Source organism: Sinohyriopsis cumingii, chromosome 16 (assembly GCF_028554795.1).
Source record: "Sinohyriopsis cumingii isolate HCF-2022 chromosome 16, ASM2855479v2, whole genome shotgun sequence".
Taxonomy (NCBI): Eukaryota; Metazoa; Mollusca; class Bivalvia; order Unionida; family Unionidae; genus Sinohyriopsis; species Sinohyriopsis cumingii.
Genome location: NC_142976.1, coordinates 76065596 through 76085306, shown reverse-complemented (window position 1 = coordinate 76085306; position 19711 = coordinate 76065596). Strand labels below are relative to the sequence as shown.

At 33.0% G+C, this 19711-nt stretch overlaps 1 long non-coding RNA gene across 5 annotated transcripts in view; it reads right to left on the bottom strand.

The window, feature by feature from the left end:
* Window positions 1-7811: 7811 nt before the first annotated feature.
* Window positions 7812-19711, bottom strand: part of LOC149780823 (uncharacterized) — a 51200-nt gene continuing 39300 nt past the window's right edge. For 4 of the 5 annotated variants that reach the window (XR_016415143.1, XR_016415146.1, XR_016415142.1 and 1 more), the window contains one exon: window positions 7837-7917. This is a non-coding gene — a long non-coding RNA (uncharacterized LOC149780823). Of the gene's footprint in view, window positions 7918-19711 lie in introns of all 5 variants that reach the window. The other variant, XR_016415145.1, reaches the window with a different exon arrangement.

Sequence of the window (19711 nt, the reverse complement as noted above, 5' to 3'; positions counted from 1 at the left end):
TTAGTTGCATGAATCTATTACTATTCCTGCTCATTTTCTGTAGAAACTTATAATAGCATTAATCTTGTAGTTTTTGTATTTTCATGCTTTTACTTTATAAAATTTATTCTTATTTCACTCATAAAGCTTGTTTGTAGATACCTTGAAAACGCATTGCTTCATCAGTGCAGTTGTAACATAATTCATTTTGATGCGAATTTGATGACAACATATATTTAAACCAAGAAGGGTGACCTTAAAGGTTTTCAGAAAAATCCTCAGTCGAAATTATAGTTGTAAGCAATTTTTTTTTGGCATTCTACCTTTTTAATTGTATTTTTGAAATTTTTATACTATTTTAGTACATTCAAAATTGTTTGTACATTGAAATTATGTCTGAAAAATTATAGAGAGAGGCAACATGACACGTGATAGGGCCGTTTATAAATATATAGTTAACCGAAACTCTAAAATCGACTAAACGCAAATGAAAATGATGGTAAAGTTTGATGAAATGTATTCTTTGTTGGTGTGACTCCAGCCAGGAATAACCGATACCGAAATGTATGCAATAAGAACCGTAGTGACTGTTCTCTGGACTAATTTTCCCTTTATTTTTAACTTTATAAATGTATGCGATTTTTTAACACAAATGTAAATTTCTTACTTGTATTGGATCTTGTTACACACATATTCAGAGTCGTTCATGTCTTTAGGGTTACTACTCTGATGGTGACACAAGTCATGTTTTTTTGAGAGTTGCTCCGCAAGAGTCGTCATGCAGTTCATCCAAATACAAAACAAAAGTCGTCACATTGTTCATCAGATTATAAAGCAAAAGTCGTCACGTAGTTCAACATAATATAAAACGAAAGTCGTCATTCAGATTATAAAACAAGATACAGAAACGTTCCATTACCTTTAGGCATATATTCGTAAATCGTGTTGTATTAAAAATGTTGCAAATGTGGCTCTTTATAAATTACTTTTGGTACTTATAAGGAGCAGAACTTAGATTTGATTATTTAAATGAATGAGGAAATACTGGATTTTTTCAAAAAATTATGGGTAAAAAAGGATTTCCAAATTATGGGAAGAAAGTCAGTACAGGGTAAGATATCTTAAGAACTCTATGTTTCAAGCTTCAGTTCAACTACAAAATTAAATGCACCATTTCGAATAGTTACACTAATCCAATGTCTTGTTGAGTCTAAACGGTATTACTAAAGCAATTTTCATTGTATATGAATTATTAATCAGCACAGCATTAATTTGGACATTTAGAAATAATAACTCCTGGAGAGAGAGATCGAGATCGAGATCGTACAATTATGAACTGCATTACGTGAGCGAAGCCAGTACTCATCTGTATGATATATAGCCCTTTCCCAGCTGAGGTAATGAAAGGGAATATAGTGCCAATTCTGACTATATTTCTTTGTAAAGATTAACTAACTTTATCTCGTGGATGGTGGTGGTGGTATTGAGACAGATTATTCACCCGCGCGTGCATATCACTTGAGGATAGATCCGGCGGGTAGATTACTGTTTTCTCTATCAAGGTGTTATTAGCATGACTTGAAAACGATCCCTGTTAGTGGTTCCCGTATGAGGAAAAGACGTGTGTCTTTGAACATTGTGCAAATAATATGCAATACAATAAATAAATGTACATTTCAAATAATTAACATTATACATTTCATAAAGTCTTGCCATTAATTCATTTTGCTCTTTATTACATTTACAACTGTTATATTTAGTTGATTAAGAGTTCATGTTGTTGATTCGTGTTGATGAACATGAATGTACCATGTGCAAAAATGCCATAGTGATACTTTTATTGACAAAATTTATAAAGTATAAAGGTGCATGTTTTCCTTGCTGGGAGGTTAGTAAAAAAAAAATGATTATCGTTTTAAATAACTAAAAACCAAAACCAAATAAAGAACGCATTGAATTAGTCTTCGTTTGTATGATTTCAATGTAGTTTTGTTTCTGTTGTAGGGATTGAGTAGATATAAGGAAATATTTCACGATGACAATGCAAAATGTTTCTACTTCACAAGTGAAATTTATTTCTTATATCTACTAAAACCGTTTTTGTTACTATAAATTAGCATTATATTCCTTTTGAGTAGATATAAGGAAATATTTCACGATAACAATACAGAATGTTTCTACTTCACAAGTGAGATTTATTTCTTATATCTACTAAAACCGTTTTTGTTACTAGAAATTATTTTAAGCTAAAAGCCGTTGATTTGCTTCATTTCTTTCCACCCTGTGCAAATGCGATTAACGGCTACACTACTACATTGATATGAAGAAGATCTGAAGTTATGCAATACGTTTAAAACAGTGTTTTTCTAATGATTTAGACTGTTAAATTGATCACTAGTTTGATACGAAAAAGAAGAGATGTTTTTAATATTTGTGTAAGCACATTTCTAGTGAAGATTCATGCAGTGAATATTATTAGGATGGGAGTACTGTTGCTAAAAAATGTTATTGTTTGTCTAATAGAATATTTATTTTTTTTATTTTATTATTTCTGGATTCGAGCATGAAAAATATCGCCTGTCAAGCGTGCAGTCAATTTCGATAACGGATATAAAAGCCAAATTTCGATTATCAGTAAATTTCGGTTTGAAATGATCACTCGTCTATCTGAACTTTCTCAATCGTTTTCAGAAATGAATCTGATTCTGATAGGAGTTAAAGTCGCTATTCAAACATATTTTATATTCAATCAAGAAGTTTTTGTCCTCAAAAACTTGTCCCGTTTTATCGTCGAGTGTAAAGTCATGTTCTTCAAGCATAGAAAATTTGCACGGTTCATGTGGGTTCGTTTTAGGCATATCAATATCAGAGTATGGAAACTTTAATTAAATCCTGATTATTGTATCTTTGATGTAGAAGATTTTGAATATTACTTTGGGTTAAAATTTACAATGCATTCATGTACATATCAAATAATACTGATGTCAAGAAAGCCACAATTATGGAAATAAAATTTAAATATCATTGAAAGTATCTGCAATCTAATGTTTCATTCACTTTATACATTGCAATGCACTCGGTTAGTATAATTTAGATTCCTTCCCTTTCTACAGAGGGCTTACTTCCCCTTAGTATGAACAGTACAACAAATATTTTCGTAGACGATCATTGTGATATATGCAGCATAGCTTTGTTTATTTTATAAAAACTAAATTATGTATCCGATAATTGACAACCATTATTTTGTATCATGCTTTAGGTAGAATAATGTACTTCACCAAGATACTGTATAGAAATATATCTGCTTGGGGAGGCAATTCCTTGCTGGCAAAGGAGGTAACGTATATAATACACAAATAGGGAAATCAATTATTATATTTTTCCTTCTGAAAAAAAAGTCTTTTTAGACAAAATGTTCAGAAAAGATGAATATGTGATTTTTATTTTTGGTTCATGGGATTCTGATAATGAAAGGAACAAATAGAATATTTTAGCTCACAACATTCTTTTATTTATTTAACATTTACAAACTTGTTCCAAAACATCGATACTTCTTGCTTGTTTAAACTGGATTATTCCACATTCAAAACATTTAATTCTTCAAGTAATTTGCTAATTTGTTTCTATACAAATTGTTACATTATCATGCTGAACATGTAATAAAATTTATGAAAATCAAAGTCAGTGTGCTTTTAAATTCCAGGTATGTATGTATGTATGTATGTATGTATGTATTATTACCGTATCTATGTCGCTGAAAACACCTATATAAATGTAAAAATACGTGATTTCCTCTGAACGCTATGTATCATCTGCGATACTATGATAATTGACGTTAAAAGAATATTTCATTTAAACAAAATTTACAACACAAACTTCGCACAAAGTTTTACATTTTTTTGTCAACACCACTGCAGCTACTGTTGCTGCAGACTAAGTGGTATGGTCTATTTGATTCCTATGATTACTTAGCTTATCAAGTTCATAAAATTCCCTTTGTTTTAGCCAACCTTAAAAATTCCAATTGTAGTTCTTCCTGTTCAATATCATTAAAATCAGATCTCCGCTGTCCTACATAAAGATCTGGGGACCCCGAGTGGCCGAGTGGTCTAACGCGCTCTCCGTTACGGATCACTGAGATCTCACCTCTGTCTGCGTGGGTTCGAGTCTCGGATTCAGCCAATGTGGGTATGTGAGATAGCTTGCCAGTAGCTTCTCGTGGGTCGGTGGTTCTTTCCGGGGTTTTCCCGGGTTCTTCCTCAACCATTAATACTGGCCGCCATGCATAGCCTATTGTGTGCTGAAAATGGCGTTGAACCCTACAACAACAACATAAAGATCTGACAGCATTTTCTGGACCTGCATGTGTTTGAAAATTGAATTGTGTTTTCAATTCCGCACCAAAGAGTCAGGTGCTAATTTCAGTAATGAGTGTTCCAAGCTCAAGACTGTTAAAGGACTGAAATTCCATTAAAAAAAACAATGTCTATATTTGTTTCACTTACAACTAGGATAAGCTCTCAAAAGGTTCTTTTTCCTACAACATAACTTACATTATTAACCAATCCTGGTCAGCCAGACCCATATATACTCTATTTTAGGTTCACCCATTTCCAGGCTGGTTCCCATTTTTCCATACCATTAGTACAGTGTGTCCTGAATGTGTACCGAACGATTTGATTCACTTTCAGATTTTTGAAAGCTGAATTTCCATTATATTAATTAAAAGGTCACCAGAACATGGCCCTTAAAACGTTCGTCGTCAGATCGTCACGTAGGTAAACGGAGATCTGATTTTAATCGGATTGAATTCCTGTTATTCTGATTTGCCATTTCTACCCACTCACGGCCTATTCACACATTGTATTAGCAGGGACAAAGATTCGTGCCACGGTCAGAAGGGCAGGTGGAAATATGTTGAATCTGCATTCCTGTATGTGTATTATGTATTATTCATAAATAGAAAGGTCATCGTTAAAACGTACGGTAATACGATTTGGTTTTAATTAATAGTTCATATAGTGAATTGCACATCTTATGATTCACATGTACAATTCAATGTATATGAATACAATCAACATTGGTCATGAAATGGAAGAAGGCATTTTGGCAAATTTATAAACAAAATGTCCCTGGAATGTATATGCCTTTAAAACAACCTGCGTACTGCCTGTACTACATGACGAGTTGATGACTTGGTTCGCTTGTCCTAATTGCTGGTCAGTTCATTTGCTGTCTGGTAACCAGTAACATATTTATACACCTGAGTTCAAATTTTGCTAAGTAAGGAGGTTCACTCCTCCAACATGTAAAGATAGTATTTTAATTACTAATTTAGATATAGATGACAAAGAGTTTTAAAAAATGATTTTTGTGCATAACACATTTTCAAATGTCTTGTGCATTATATAAGTTTTTGTGGCATCTTATGTACTAATTTATGAGTCGAGTCCAACTACAAAAACAACATAGACTCTGATCTGCTGTCTCATACTGCGCCGGCAAATGAGAGCCACGTTTTATAGAATTTAATGGACCTCAACAATTCAATCAGTGCTTGACTGAAATGTTTATCGGGATACGCAAAATCGACGGCAAGGAGCATAACACATAGAGATTTGAGTCTATAAAACAGAATTAGAGACCATCTAAAACAAGAAAAGAATTACAATATTTCCTTGCATGATAGATATATCAAAGGAAATCAAAGCGACAAAAAAAAAAAAAAAAAAACGGAGCTACAAAAACTTGCAAGTACGTCGGCCTTATAATAAAGCGACTCGTCCACCCGAGACATCATAAAGTATCCAAATGATATCCTTTAATTATTATATGACTCAAATTGTATATAACTCGAATTGTATCCCATACATTTATCATAGGAGGTAAATGAATAATATCGTCGTCAAAGGATATACGTCATCGGTAAGGATTCGCATGACATTATGACATCATTCAACTTGTCCCATATCTTTATGTGCGTCAGGATTTAAATTATGAATGAAGTTGAGTAAAAATTACAAATAGCATATTTATTTAAACATTTTGAAATTTTCTCCACAGAGTAAAGCTGAAAGATTTGGTAACTGAAGTCAATTAGAGAACACATTATGTAATATATATATATATATATATATATATATATATATATATATATATATATATATATATATATATATATATATATATGTGTGTGTGTGTGTGTGTGTGTGTGTGTGTGTGTTATTTTTATGAGTAATGTATGATATCTCAAATGGATTAGTATCATCAAGAAAGTACGTTTATCTTTTCCCTAAATGCCACTTTTCTAATTATCATTGCAAGTTCACGGCAACACACATGTTTACACATGTGGCACTCTTGATACATTCTTAGTACTGCAGAGGGCATCGCATTGCATATGAGAATTTAATTCAACAGTGATTTACTTTTATTACACCTCTTATAGCCACTAGAGTAAATAATTTGGATACCTGTGACTGAATTTATTATGGGGTGACTACTCGAAATCAGATGAGAAGTCTCATCAGTTAGATGAGACAAACAAGTATCATACAATAGATGAAATTTCTTTGTTTCAAATGTAACTGTTTGCTGGAATTTAATTAGCTGATTAAGAGAAATGGACATACAATTGCAAGAATAAGTATGATACAGTGAAATGCTTTAAACATTGTGACATTCTATTAGTCAAGAGATATCTACATACATTTTAGTGAAATAAATCATGGTACCAGTCAAGATATATCTACCTACTTATTAGTGAAATATGTATAACGAACTGATAATCATGTAGATGTCGGGCTATCCAGAAGATCACAATAAGAGAGAAAATGCAAAATATGTGATATCAAATAAAAATGTAAATCTAAATTGAAATACCAGGTTTTTAAACGTTCGTGGACAAAAGAACACATTTACAAAGTGTGCGGTAAGAAGTTTTGATTCGGAAGCAACCTGAAACGGCCCAATAATATGCACAGCAGAGACTAACACAATTGTAAGGTTTGAGGGAAAACGTTTAACACAAAACGTTTTCATAAACGTCAAGAGAAACAATACATATGCAGGTGTTTTAAATGCAAAAGCTTCAAAAATAATCTGCACCAAAGAATACCACTAGAAACAAATGTAAAGACATTTTGGTGACGTCACAATTTTACGGTGGTTGTTTCTAGCACTAATTATCGTAATTAATCCTGCATTTATTGCACTTTTCATAGAATCTAAAGACGAGCAGTAAGCACTTTTTTTCTGAACAAAATCTTAAAGTATGTAAACTGATGCTTAAAAATAATAAGAAAGAAATGTTTTTATTTTTATTTACTTATTAATCGCTGTCATGGGGAGATTCTTATGTTTTATTGCAGTGTGCAACGATTTCAGTATCTGAAACTAAAGTATCATGCCGAAATTGTCAATTTATAATTGTTGTTTCAAAGTGATACAATTTCAGCGATTGTTGATGGAAGGAAAATACTTAAAATACACATGGCAAAGTATCGCAGGTACTATTGCAGTACAAACATAATTGCACAAATTTTCTATGTAGGAAAAGTCGAGTCTCTAAACCCTTGGAAAAAGTGCATTAATACTGCACTTTTGTTACAATGACAAAACTGCTAGTATATAGCGAATCTGAAATATTAGAGACATAAAGGAATAAATGGATTGACCAACAGCACTTAAAACTTTATCCATATTATTGATCAGACGTCCTCCTTCATTGTTATTCATAGATTTTATACCTGAATGCTTTTACGAACTGTTACATAAGTTATAAATACAGTACATGACATTGCAAAAGAGATTGTTTTTAGATCTTAATAGATACCTTTGTTATAATTAGTAATACCGGTCATTTGCTTCTTTTGACGAGATCCATCATACGAAGAGTCCCCCATTTCCAAGTACTCTAGCAGGAATCATTTTATATTGCTGCAAGTACACAATTGGCATGCTGCTTAGAACAGACTAGGAAAATTAAATATATTTACATTTCTTGATTACTATATATTCATAGCGTTGCCACCTGTTATGTACTTTAAGGAATCCCCCGTATTGAATAGAAAAACGAAGTGTTGTAATATGTCACTTTCTTATGGGACCTGTGATATATATGTTCCGTATTTTGGAACTCTTCATGTAACAAACAAAATTACTAATTACTATAGATAATACTAGCATTCCATGCACTGTCCCCATCAAGATTCCAATCTAAATCATATCTGAGTAAATCTTTACTTTATACGCAGTTCAATTCACGGCATGGCCAGGTCTACACGATGCAATGAGTACAGGCAGAAGACAAAAATGAGATAATAAGAATGTGTCACTGATCAACCTGGTTTTCCCAAAATTGAATTCTGATATAAGTTGTATATTTCCTTGGATGTGTGGATATAGTCCAGTATATTTGCAGGACCACTAACAAAGTTTGGACTCACAACAATATTATTCAAGGTAGTGTACTAGATCTTTAATACTGTCACTAATTTTGTTGATTATGAAAAAGCATTGGACCGTATTGATATGAGCTTATTTATCATACATTATTAAATGAAATTATTAGTAGTAAATTATTTACGATACTAAAAGCCATATAGACTAATGTCAAAACTTATGTGAAAACGCCAAATGGTTTGACAGAAACATTTAACTGCCCCGATGGGGCAAGGGTATGTTTCCTCAACTATATTATTTTCAATACTTCTAAATTATGTAAAGGTACTCATTTTTGTCCACCATAATAGTGTAATATTAGAATATATTTACTGAGTTATTTGTGCTGTCGTGTGCAGATGACGTTGCAACTGCTATTCAACTTTAAAGAATTATAAATAATATAAAAGAATACTGTAGCATGTGAAAAACAAAGATAAACCTGAAGACATTTGTTAGTTTTCATGTAGTCGATCCCGTCATTTTCAATAATTTGTGTGTGCGTCTGTGTGTGTGTGAGAGAGAGAGAGAGTATATCTGCCTAAAAATATTACTCTAGTATGAATTAAAATTTTAAATTCATAAAATAGAACTTACATTGTTCTAAACGTTATTGATGATTATTCCCGTTTTAATTATCCACTATAATATAATATTGAACTAAATCAGGTTTTTCTGAATATACATCCTATATAAATAGTTATAGCCTGTACAAAACTGTGTTCTTCCTGAAGAGATTATGAGCAAACTTTGTTTGAATTTCATAATTTTGGACATTTTACTTTGAAGTGATCATTGGATCAACCTCAAATCTACTGGGTGATCTCATGTGTGCTAATTAATCATGGGAAAATAGTATAAATGTTGGGAGGATTAAGGTTCGTGTAGCGAATAATTGTTACAAAGTAAATTGTCTATTGTAGGGAAATCAAAATTGGACTATTTGCAGATAAAACTGATTAACAAAACCTTGTCACTTTGATGATATCGTAAATTATTACCGATTGGGTGAGGTATCTGTTACAGGTGATAGGACCGAAATAGGGAATAATACGCCTTAACAAAACAACTACATAGGTACTGAGAGGTAATACAGTAAAAAAAAAACACAAAAAACACATGTTTCATAAACAGAGTCAAAAGCTACGACACATCAGTAAATTCATTGGTTTAGCTCACAAAGGGGAGGGGCGTAAACTATTAGTCGTAAATGTCGTTTTGAAGATATTGAATATACGAATAAGTTTTGTGTAATTCTATTTAATGAGTTTTAGTATCATACATCATCGATATGTTGAGATGAAATTAGTAGCTATGTTTTAGGATAGAGGAACCGCATGTATTGACTTTGACAATGATAATAAATATAAAGATATCTTCATAGCATGTTTGTTTGATAAAGGTTGCGTAGTGCACTACCGTACGAGTCATGCATATACTATACGTGACATCAATCAATTATTTAGATGAAATATTGTATGATTTTCCTCAGCTTATGTTAGTTTGTGTATATCCTGTATTTGGTGAAAGAAAAACAATCTTTTCAGGTTACACGTAGTATACAGTACAAGAAACAAGAAATGGTTTAAAGCGTAATGGCATAAAACTGTACATAACTGTTCTTTTTTGTTTATTTTTATAAATGTGCAATTGTTTATCCGATGATTGACAACCATAGTTTGCTTTACGTAGAAATGGTTTTTTTACTGTATATAAACAGATCTACTTTATAGAGGCAATCCCTTGCTGGTAAAGGGGCTAATTTATGGAGGCAATCCCTTGCTGGTAAAGGGGCTAACGTATGTAATACAGAAATAAAGAGTTACTGAATAATGTTTTTCCCTTCTGACACAAAATTCTTTTTTAGACAGAATGTTCACGGTCTTTCATATTCTGATAATACAATATTATAGCTTATAATATATTTTTATTTATTTCAAATTTACAAAGTTGTTCCAAAATACGATAGCTTCTTGCTTGTTTAAACTTGATTATTCCACATTCAATGTCATTCATGTAACATTAAATTCTGTAACTAATTTGCTTGTTTGTTATCATAGTTCTAAATTATATTGGTTAACACTTGACACTTGAATGTATGTATGTATGTATGTATGTATGTCTATTGGAGATCCTGTGGAGATCCTGTCTAAATTGAAATGCAAAGTTTCCTCTGAACACCCATTTATCATCTGCCATGCTATAATAATGACGTTAAAAATAATTGTTTATACAATTTAAATACAATCTACTCTGTTTTTCATTCTTTGTCAACAAGACTGCGGCTATTGTTGCTGCATATTAAGTGGTATTGTCTCTTTGATTTATAAGATTACATAATTTGTCAAGATTATAAAATTCCGTTTGTTTTAGCAAATTTCCATCAGCATATGTGACTAGCCAACGTATTTAGAATTTTACATAAGTCATTTGTATTATGATTTGCAATTTCCGCCCTCTCTCATTGTCGGTTATGACAAAAACCATTTCGGAGGCACATGTAATGACGCCATGGTCAGAAGAGCTGGTTGTATCTGTGTATGTGTAAGATGGATTACTAGAAATGTCATCGTTAAAACATCCAGCAATAAAGATTGCTTTAAATTAAAAGTTCATATAGTCAGTTGCCCATCTTATGATTTGCATCTACAAATTATTGTATATGAATAAAATAAATATTTGGCAGGAAGGTGAAGAAAGCATTTTACTAAATTTTTACAATTTCACAATTCAGTTTATATACTTTTGAAACATTCTGTAAACTTCATGTTCTGCATGACGAGTTCATGACTTTGTTTGGCTTGTCATTATTGCTGGCCAGTTCCAGGTGAAGGTTGATAACAAGTAATATATGGTATAACGGTACCAATTGTACTACCCCAAGTGGGCGGAGCTTAAGGTCTAGGGAACATTGTATTCATAAATAAACAACAACACTGTGATTGGTGCATTATATAAGAATTGTACTTTCTGTAAAGCTTACTAACGTTGTGCCTGTTGGCAACATGTGAGATTATCTTAATTCATATCTAGATCATATTTTGTATTGTTAATGATTTGTTTTAAATGTGGTACACATGGCTGACAATATGTCTGTGGTGACTAGATAATATATAGATGTGTGTGTGTGTGTGTGTGTGTGTGTTAAGCACTTCCTTCCTTATCAACATTATCATAATATATCAAGCAAGTGAAAGTTTCGTTTACTTCACTGCATAATAATACTTGAAGGAAAATGAAATATGTTACAGTGCCGCATTTTCACCATTCGACGTGTTATGACAAATTTTCAAACATACTTTGCTCCCAGAATAGGCATCCTGTAAATTTCTACAAAATATAATTACGAAGTTGGGAAATGCTTCTTGATATAGAAAAACGTGAAACGCATCTCTGATATTTTAATGTAATTTTCGAAGGTGTCAAAAATGGATGCGGTATATTAATATAAATGCATTTTTGTCACTTATAACGGCTTTGAATAGAACAGCACCGCTGTCTGATAAGAATACCCTTACATATTATAACATCTCTTACTCAGCCGACCGCAGTTAATAATAGAAGGTGGTGTGGTGCATCTAATTTATATACCGAAAGCGCTTTCTGTAATGCGTTGTACTTCGGTTTTGCAATGCCAGTTACATTTATCTCGGTCACTGGAGACTATCATAGGGTTGTGACAACTTGGCATCTTGATATATCCTACAGCCCCTGTGACTTAATACTACATGCACAAGTTTTGGGTGTGGGTGTTTTGTACAGTGTCCTTAATACTAGAATGTGCCTTTTTTCTTTTAAATAAAATTTCAGCCGGAAAGGTGTGCATTTTTTTTAATGTGGTTGACTGGGAACCATTGCATGTTCTCGCGTGCAACATATAGGCTCCATCAATAATGTTGGATACTGTAGATTAAATCTACTTTCATTTCTTGATTGTATTGGTTGAAGACATAGGTGAGGTAATAGCGTTTTAATTTTAGGCTAATGTCGCAATCATTCTACAGATACACGCATACACAAACACAATACAGGACAAATATTGATTTAAATAATTAACCAGGTAATGTTGTACATTAATTTCAGCGGTATATCTTACAAATGTCGTAATTTGCTTAATATAGAAATGATAACCGTAATTCAGAATAGAAATTTAAATAATAATTTGCCTAGAAACTTTGAAACTATTTAGTTTTTAATCAAATGTTGGGACAATGATTTCAAAGATTTCTCATAAAAGCCATGCTTCATCTCTTTTAACATTTGCCAAATTGAAGTTATATTGAATGCACCGAAATAAATACACAAGTCGAGATTTTTACTTCAAATTGGTATTAACAAAATACTGTTGCACTTTACTGGAACTTGGACAACTTTGTTCTCTTTTTAAGTTAACGTTTGCTGTGGTTTCAAACGATCATTTCTGGGTTAAAAGACTAGATTGCACTACGTTTGAAAAACTGCAAAAAAGGTGTGAGTGAACCATTTCCATTTGTAATACCTTTGGACAAAAATTTTAAACAAGTTTGTTTCAGTAATGGGTATTATTTATTTCCAAACAGACACCTTAGAAATTCGTTTAATGTATCTTGATTTAACTTGTTTTGACACAATGTTCTGAGAGGGGGGAACATTTTAATCTATATTAACGTTGGCACCGATAGTTTGATATTTCTAATATATCGATGTTAAAACATTGAAAGCTATTTTTGTCGAATTACAAATACTGCGATTTTAGAAAAGTATAGCTGGCAGGAGAGAGAAGAAGAAGGAAAAAAAAACAAAGACAGTAATAACTCCTCTTCTAATATGGTTAATATGTTGGGAAGGCCGTATGCAAATCTGTTAAACGCTGTAATTATTGGTAGTCTTTCCAACCCGAAGAAGACGGGTTCTGTGCAATCATCTGTGACCGTAGCGATGGTCACGCAGTCCCAGTCGTGACTTGCATAATTGAGGCCGCATCGCTTTATTGTGTCTTTCAGGGTGTCTTTGTGTGGTCGTGCTTACTTAGAATATGGGTGGAGAACACCCCAACTTTCGGGCTTTGATGTATATTATTCTTCTTGTAGGAAACACTGAATCCCAGTCTGCATTATTTTGAAGTTTGAAAATGTTCACTTTAATGTTGGCTTGTCCCATAAACAATGAATAATCGTCTCAATCTTTCAGACACTTGAGTGACTCTTTAGTTTCTCACTGGTCTGAATGAGGGGTGGAGATACAAAAATGTAATAATAAAGAAATACAAAAAACAATGGTTTCAGATACTTATCGTCAGATATATTAAGCAAGCATTTACATGCTTACATCAATAGTCACCATTGATCCATCTGACAAACATAACAGACCATTAAAATTATTATGTACAACAGTAAACTTATAAACAGTAATTATTTACGATTTTGTTATTAATTTTTAATTCATTTACTTCCACTGCAGCATGAACAACAGCCAGTTAATCAAGGCAGCATGAACATAAGCCAGATCAAATTAATAAGGATAAGGTTATATACTAAATACATTAGCATTTTTTGGAGCGAATTTCCTTGTACATGAATAAGTTCTCGAGCAGCTTTAAAATTTATTGTTATCATTTACTGAAATAACACACTAAGGTTATTTACTATACGAACTTGAACTACGAAGATAAATATTGTCTACTGCAGTATAATTTATGCAGTATAATTTTAAGAATAATACAAGTCATTTTAAATAAATATATCACTTAAGCTGAATCATATTTCTTTGCCAAATACTGCATGTTTGTCATGGGTTACCGGGAGTCATGTCACGTGAATTGGTAGGCGGAGCGATCTATCATCTCGCGTAAGGTCAATTCACTAAAGAAGATATATTTCGTCAAGGGGGTTTCTTCCATCCTGATGGTGTGACAAGACCAGCGAAGTTGGGCTTTGATCAGTATTGCCTCGATGGTTTTTGTCTTGGCTTTATTCATGGTTTTGAGGTTGGTAATCTTATCTTGCCATCGGACCCCAAGGATAGAGCGGAAAACCCGCATTTGGAATTTTTCCAGCTGCCAGATATGTCTGGGGTTTACGGTCCAGATCTCTCAGCCATAAAGTAGGGAGGAGAGGACCACTGCATAACACAATTTCAACTTGGTGGATAGGATAAATTACAATAACATGTATTATCATTTCTTTAAGTCATATTTTCATCTGAAGCAAAGAAAACCCCTCCCAACAATATTACTTGCCTTTTTTTGTTAATTATAATATACACGGTATGCACTTTAGTTCAGATAATTGTGAACCAATAAACGATTATACGATTTTTATCCCACTTCATGCTGGTGATGCTATGATCTATGCAGCAACAAGAAAAAACTGTACATAAGAAAATCATTGATCATACAACAGTTTTAACTTGAACGGCACAACTGTTGTATTATATGAGTTATCATTATCAGGAAAACTTTATAACATAGTATACATTCTAAAAATCAAGCTGACTCTGTTTAAGAGACAAAATCTAATTCTAGATTAAATTACGTTACAAAAGCTTACAATGGCTAATTTCACCGTTGAACATGTTAGGAGAAATTTTCCAAACAACTTTGTCCAAGAATTTGTATCCTTTAGTTTAATGCAGAACACCTTTTGAAAACAGAGCAAAGTTTACTGATGCAAAAGAGGCCTAAGAACATCTCTGCTTTGTTTGGGGTTTTCCGTTTATTTTTTCCTTAGTCATAATTTTCAGAAGGTGAACAAACTTTCTTACATACAGCCACTTACAAATACTTTGAATGTGGAACAGAAAAGAAATCTGTTATCGAACATAAAGCCTGTTACTCAGCCAACCGGCCGTTAACAGTAGACAGTGGGGTGATGCACCTAATTTAGATACCGAGAATGCTGTCTGCAGTGTTGTCTATTATTACGCTGCAATACCTGATACATCTGGGTCACTGGAGACTATCCTACTTACACGGCTTTTCAAAATGTACAGCTAACTTGTTTGATGACAAAAGGACACAAGGTAGTCTCGTTTTACGTTCATTCTGGCAGTGCATCTTTAGAACATCGCAACTTAGTTTACTATAAGTGACCGACCCCAAAATAAATCCATATTTTTAAGTAAAATATAGACATAATAAATTTCGTCGACACCTTGAAGTATAATGTATCCCTTAATCTTATATTCAGGTCAAGATATTGTCATTAAAACAATACTTCTTCACTTTTGCATATTAACAATTATAAGATTAGTGAATGCTTCAGAGGAAATTCATGAGATTGTGTCTCACTTTTCCAGTATGAAGTAACTACATTTAACTGCATTTGTTCTTTACTCTTCATGGTTACTAAACGTCAAGGTCTTTTATAGTTTTCTAAGCAAAGTTGGGATTTGTAGAAATAAAGTTATACAAGATTGCACTCTAGTTTACGCATACCTCTCCCAGGCAGCTTGTATCTCCGATACCAATTTTGAAAAAGAAAGCATCAAGGATATACACAATGAACAAAACTTATTCATTGCATTCACTGATTTATAATTTCTAACTCGATCGCCACCAAACGGTCCATAACATTGTCGCCTTCTTCGCGTCGCCGGGAGGGTACCTGGAAACTATAGCCAAAAAGCTGCAAAGTAGATGTGAGTTAACGATTTTCACGGTCATCACGGTCTTCATATTTTGATAAATCCTCAAAACAATTTAACTCTAAGAATGGACATCATTTAGTTCCTAACAGGGCATGTTAGAAAATTAGGTAATGTATCATAATGCAGAAGAGACCAAAAGGCATTTAACTTTGCTAACACTGTGGAAGAAAATTGAAATGCAATATGTTAAATTTGGAACCGATGGTTTGATACTCTTCCTACTCCGTGTACACATATTCAACGGTATATTTCCAATTACAAATACTCCAAATGTACAGAACAGTAGATGTTAGAAATAAAATTCCATGTCTAATATAATCCACCCTTGCATAGCCAACCAGCCGCAGACAACGACAAGTGATGTGATGTACCTATTATATATACTGGGAGCGCCATTTTCAGTGCATTGTCACGAGTCATTGACTTCAGTGCTTTGTCACGGGTCATTGACTCCAGTGCTTTGCCATGGGTCATTGAAGCCTAAGACACGAATACTAAATCTGGTCCAACAGTGCCCTTAAGATGGATAAATAACCGCATTAATTATTTTCCACTCTTTTATGCAAAAGTTATATTTATATATTGAATATGTTTCCTACTCTATTTTCTATGTGCATTGAATACTATAGATGATGATAACTTGTTATATTATATAATATTGTTATTTTTATATATATAGTTATTAAACCTTAAATAGAACCAGAATTCTAGTAAGGAATTAACATAACAATCCTAGTCGCGACATTGAAAAAATATTTTGTTTCTTAGTCTATTGCTCACGTTAGTGATTTCGAAGATATTGTCATAAAAGTCATATTTCATATCTTTTTTAAGTTTTGCTAGGTTTTAATTGTATTGAATGCTTCAACAGAAATGTATACACCAGTATGGTTTTGTCTGTCAAATTAATACTGACAGATCAATTACTTGGAGCGTGAAAAACTTTGTTATGCTACCTTTTTTGAAGAGGTTAACGTCTGTTGTGGATTCAAACGATAATTCGGAATTTACATACACATAGATTCTCTAGATTGAACTCCCTTTACACTCTGAAACGTGGGTGTGAGTGATCCAGTTGACTCTCAGCATATCCGACAAATCTAGAATCAAGTTTGCTTCAAAAATGGTTTTCATATAATTTCAAACAAGACATGTTGGGAAATCGATTAATGTATCATGATGCACAAGTAGGGGCCGAAATAGATAGTTCCCGAATGACGTCTTTAGCAGCCATATTTGTGGTATGCTGGCAGATTTACCGTTGAGTTTGAGTGGTGTTTGGAACTTGAAATAAATTCATTAGATCTCAAGATACTGGTTTTTAACAAAATGAATACATAAACAGAATGTAAATCAGGCTTTCTATTATTATCTATATTTGTAATTTATAAGTTGATTTTGCTTCAGTGTGCCTTGTTCAAAATTGTAAATTTTGGTGGTCGCATATGGGATAAACTGCCAGGTTACCCATCGTCCAGGTAAAATGGGCAGAATATAGTCTGCTAGTGACCTTATCGGGAAGCATCTATTTTTAGAGAAATTGTAATCTGTATATTAATTTTGTTTTATAATTGCTAATATATTTAAGATGTAAACATATTCAAAAGGTAAATGTTCCCATCTGAAGTACTAGAAAAGAAGAACAGCATAGGTGTTGGAAAAGAAATCCATCATCAATTATAACCAACAATTGCTTAGTTAATCAGTCGCTACCATTGGAAAAGTGGGGTGATGTTTCTTAATATAGATAATGGAATTGCTTTATATTGTCATGCTACAAAACCGGCCATATCTGAGTCATTGTAGTATAACCTACAAATAATAAACCCAGTCCAAAATTAGCATCTAAATTGACTGAAAACTGACCAATAGTTAGCGAGTCATGCCATCTTATAATATAAAAATGGACAGCCGTAGCAAAAATGAAGCAAATAGATAACTGAGAGAGAGAGAGAGAGAGAGAGAGAGATCAATTAAACAGTTGATATATCACTGTATTTTTCAACTATCTTACGTGTTACATAGATTTCTTCCCAAAACAAAAAAAAGAGTTTTGTTTTGAATATGATGTGCTTGTACACTGGGTACAACATATTCGTGAGTTCTATTTCTATGTGTATTTTCCATATATAGGTCGCGGGTTCGAACTCCGGCCGAGTCATACCAAAGACTTATAAAAATGGTACTAACAGCTGCCTCTCTATACGCTCAGTATTAAGAGGTTAGTGTTAGGACTGGTCAGTCTGGTGTCAGGATAATGTGACTGGGTGGGGACATCATGCTACATGTCTTCAGCCCCAGTGCTAGAAATCACTATAAACTGCCACACTGCAGTCATCGTAGCGAAATGACTCAAAATTTGTTAAAGCTACGTTAAAAATCCAAATCACACCCAAACACACACACATGCACAGAACATAAATAATATCTACAATAACATTGTGGAGCAATGTGGAATTCCAAAATGTGAATATTGATTCTGTTTCCTGCTCCTACATTTAAATTCCAGTACTAAGTCTTGATTTTTGGGCTCGTGCCCTAAGCACGTGCTTAGTGTGCTTAATTGGTAATCTGGCACTGGTTGAGTGGAAGAAAACGGTATTTATATATATATGTGTTTGTTTATTTACACCCGTACTCTTCAAATTTTATTACTACTTCAACTATTGCCGCAGTTGTTATCGCTAGTTGCGCCGTTATTATTATTATTATTATTGCATGGAAGGCAATTTTGAAGTAATTGGGTTGATTAGGGATTTGAATGACCGGTCCGGCAAAGAACCTATGTATGTCTTCCTGTCAGCTCTAAATCTGTCCCAGAGCAGTGAAGTTCAAGTGTGCTACTGTTGACGCTATGTTTAAAAAAAAAAAGTTATATATTGATCTTGTCGGCCTTTTGTTGCTTTCTTATCGTCAAAATAAATAAATAAATAAATAAATAAATAAATAATGTGCCTGATAATCAATTTGAAATTAATTTCTACATTTTTCTTCGTCTTCTACTTCGTCGTCGTCATCATTGTCATATTTTTCTTCGTTTGCTCCTAATGCTAGTGCAACTGAATTTCATAACGATGAAGACGAAGACAATAATTCACCTTCTGGTATGATTGCTTACAGTAACCCTAGTAAAGAAGTTGTATTTGTATTCTTATTTGTGAAATAATTTTATGTATGTATATATGTTTATAGTTTATTGGTATGTCATCAGATTCCTGGTTACACAATGCTGAGCAAAATATGCAAACATTCTGTCAAAATCCAAAATAAGACAACCCTTTCTGTCCGAAAATAAGTATCCGATATGATATAAAAGATAAAGAGGTTGTTAACACTCCTCAAAGGAGCATACACAACAAAGGAAAAGGCATAAACTGGGTCAAATCCATAAAATACAAAGTAAAGGTTGTTTTGTATCAACCGCAATCTTTGAAAAAGACCAAGCCCTTCTCAGCTGGAACTTCATCATGGGATGCGAGAGTTTATTTGTTTCTTACGACATAGAAGAGGGATCATTTGTTTCGCCTATTTTACATTCCCAAATCCCTATCGGTGTAAGACAATCATACTAGATGTAGAAATCCTCATTACTCTAATCGCCATCGGCAACAAAAGTATGATGACGATGATGCAGTTATTATTATCAGTATTGGTTATTATTATT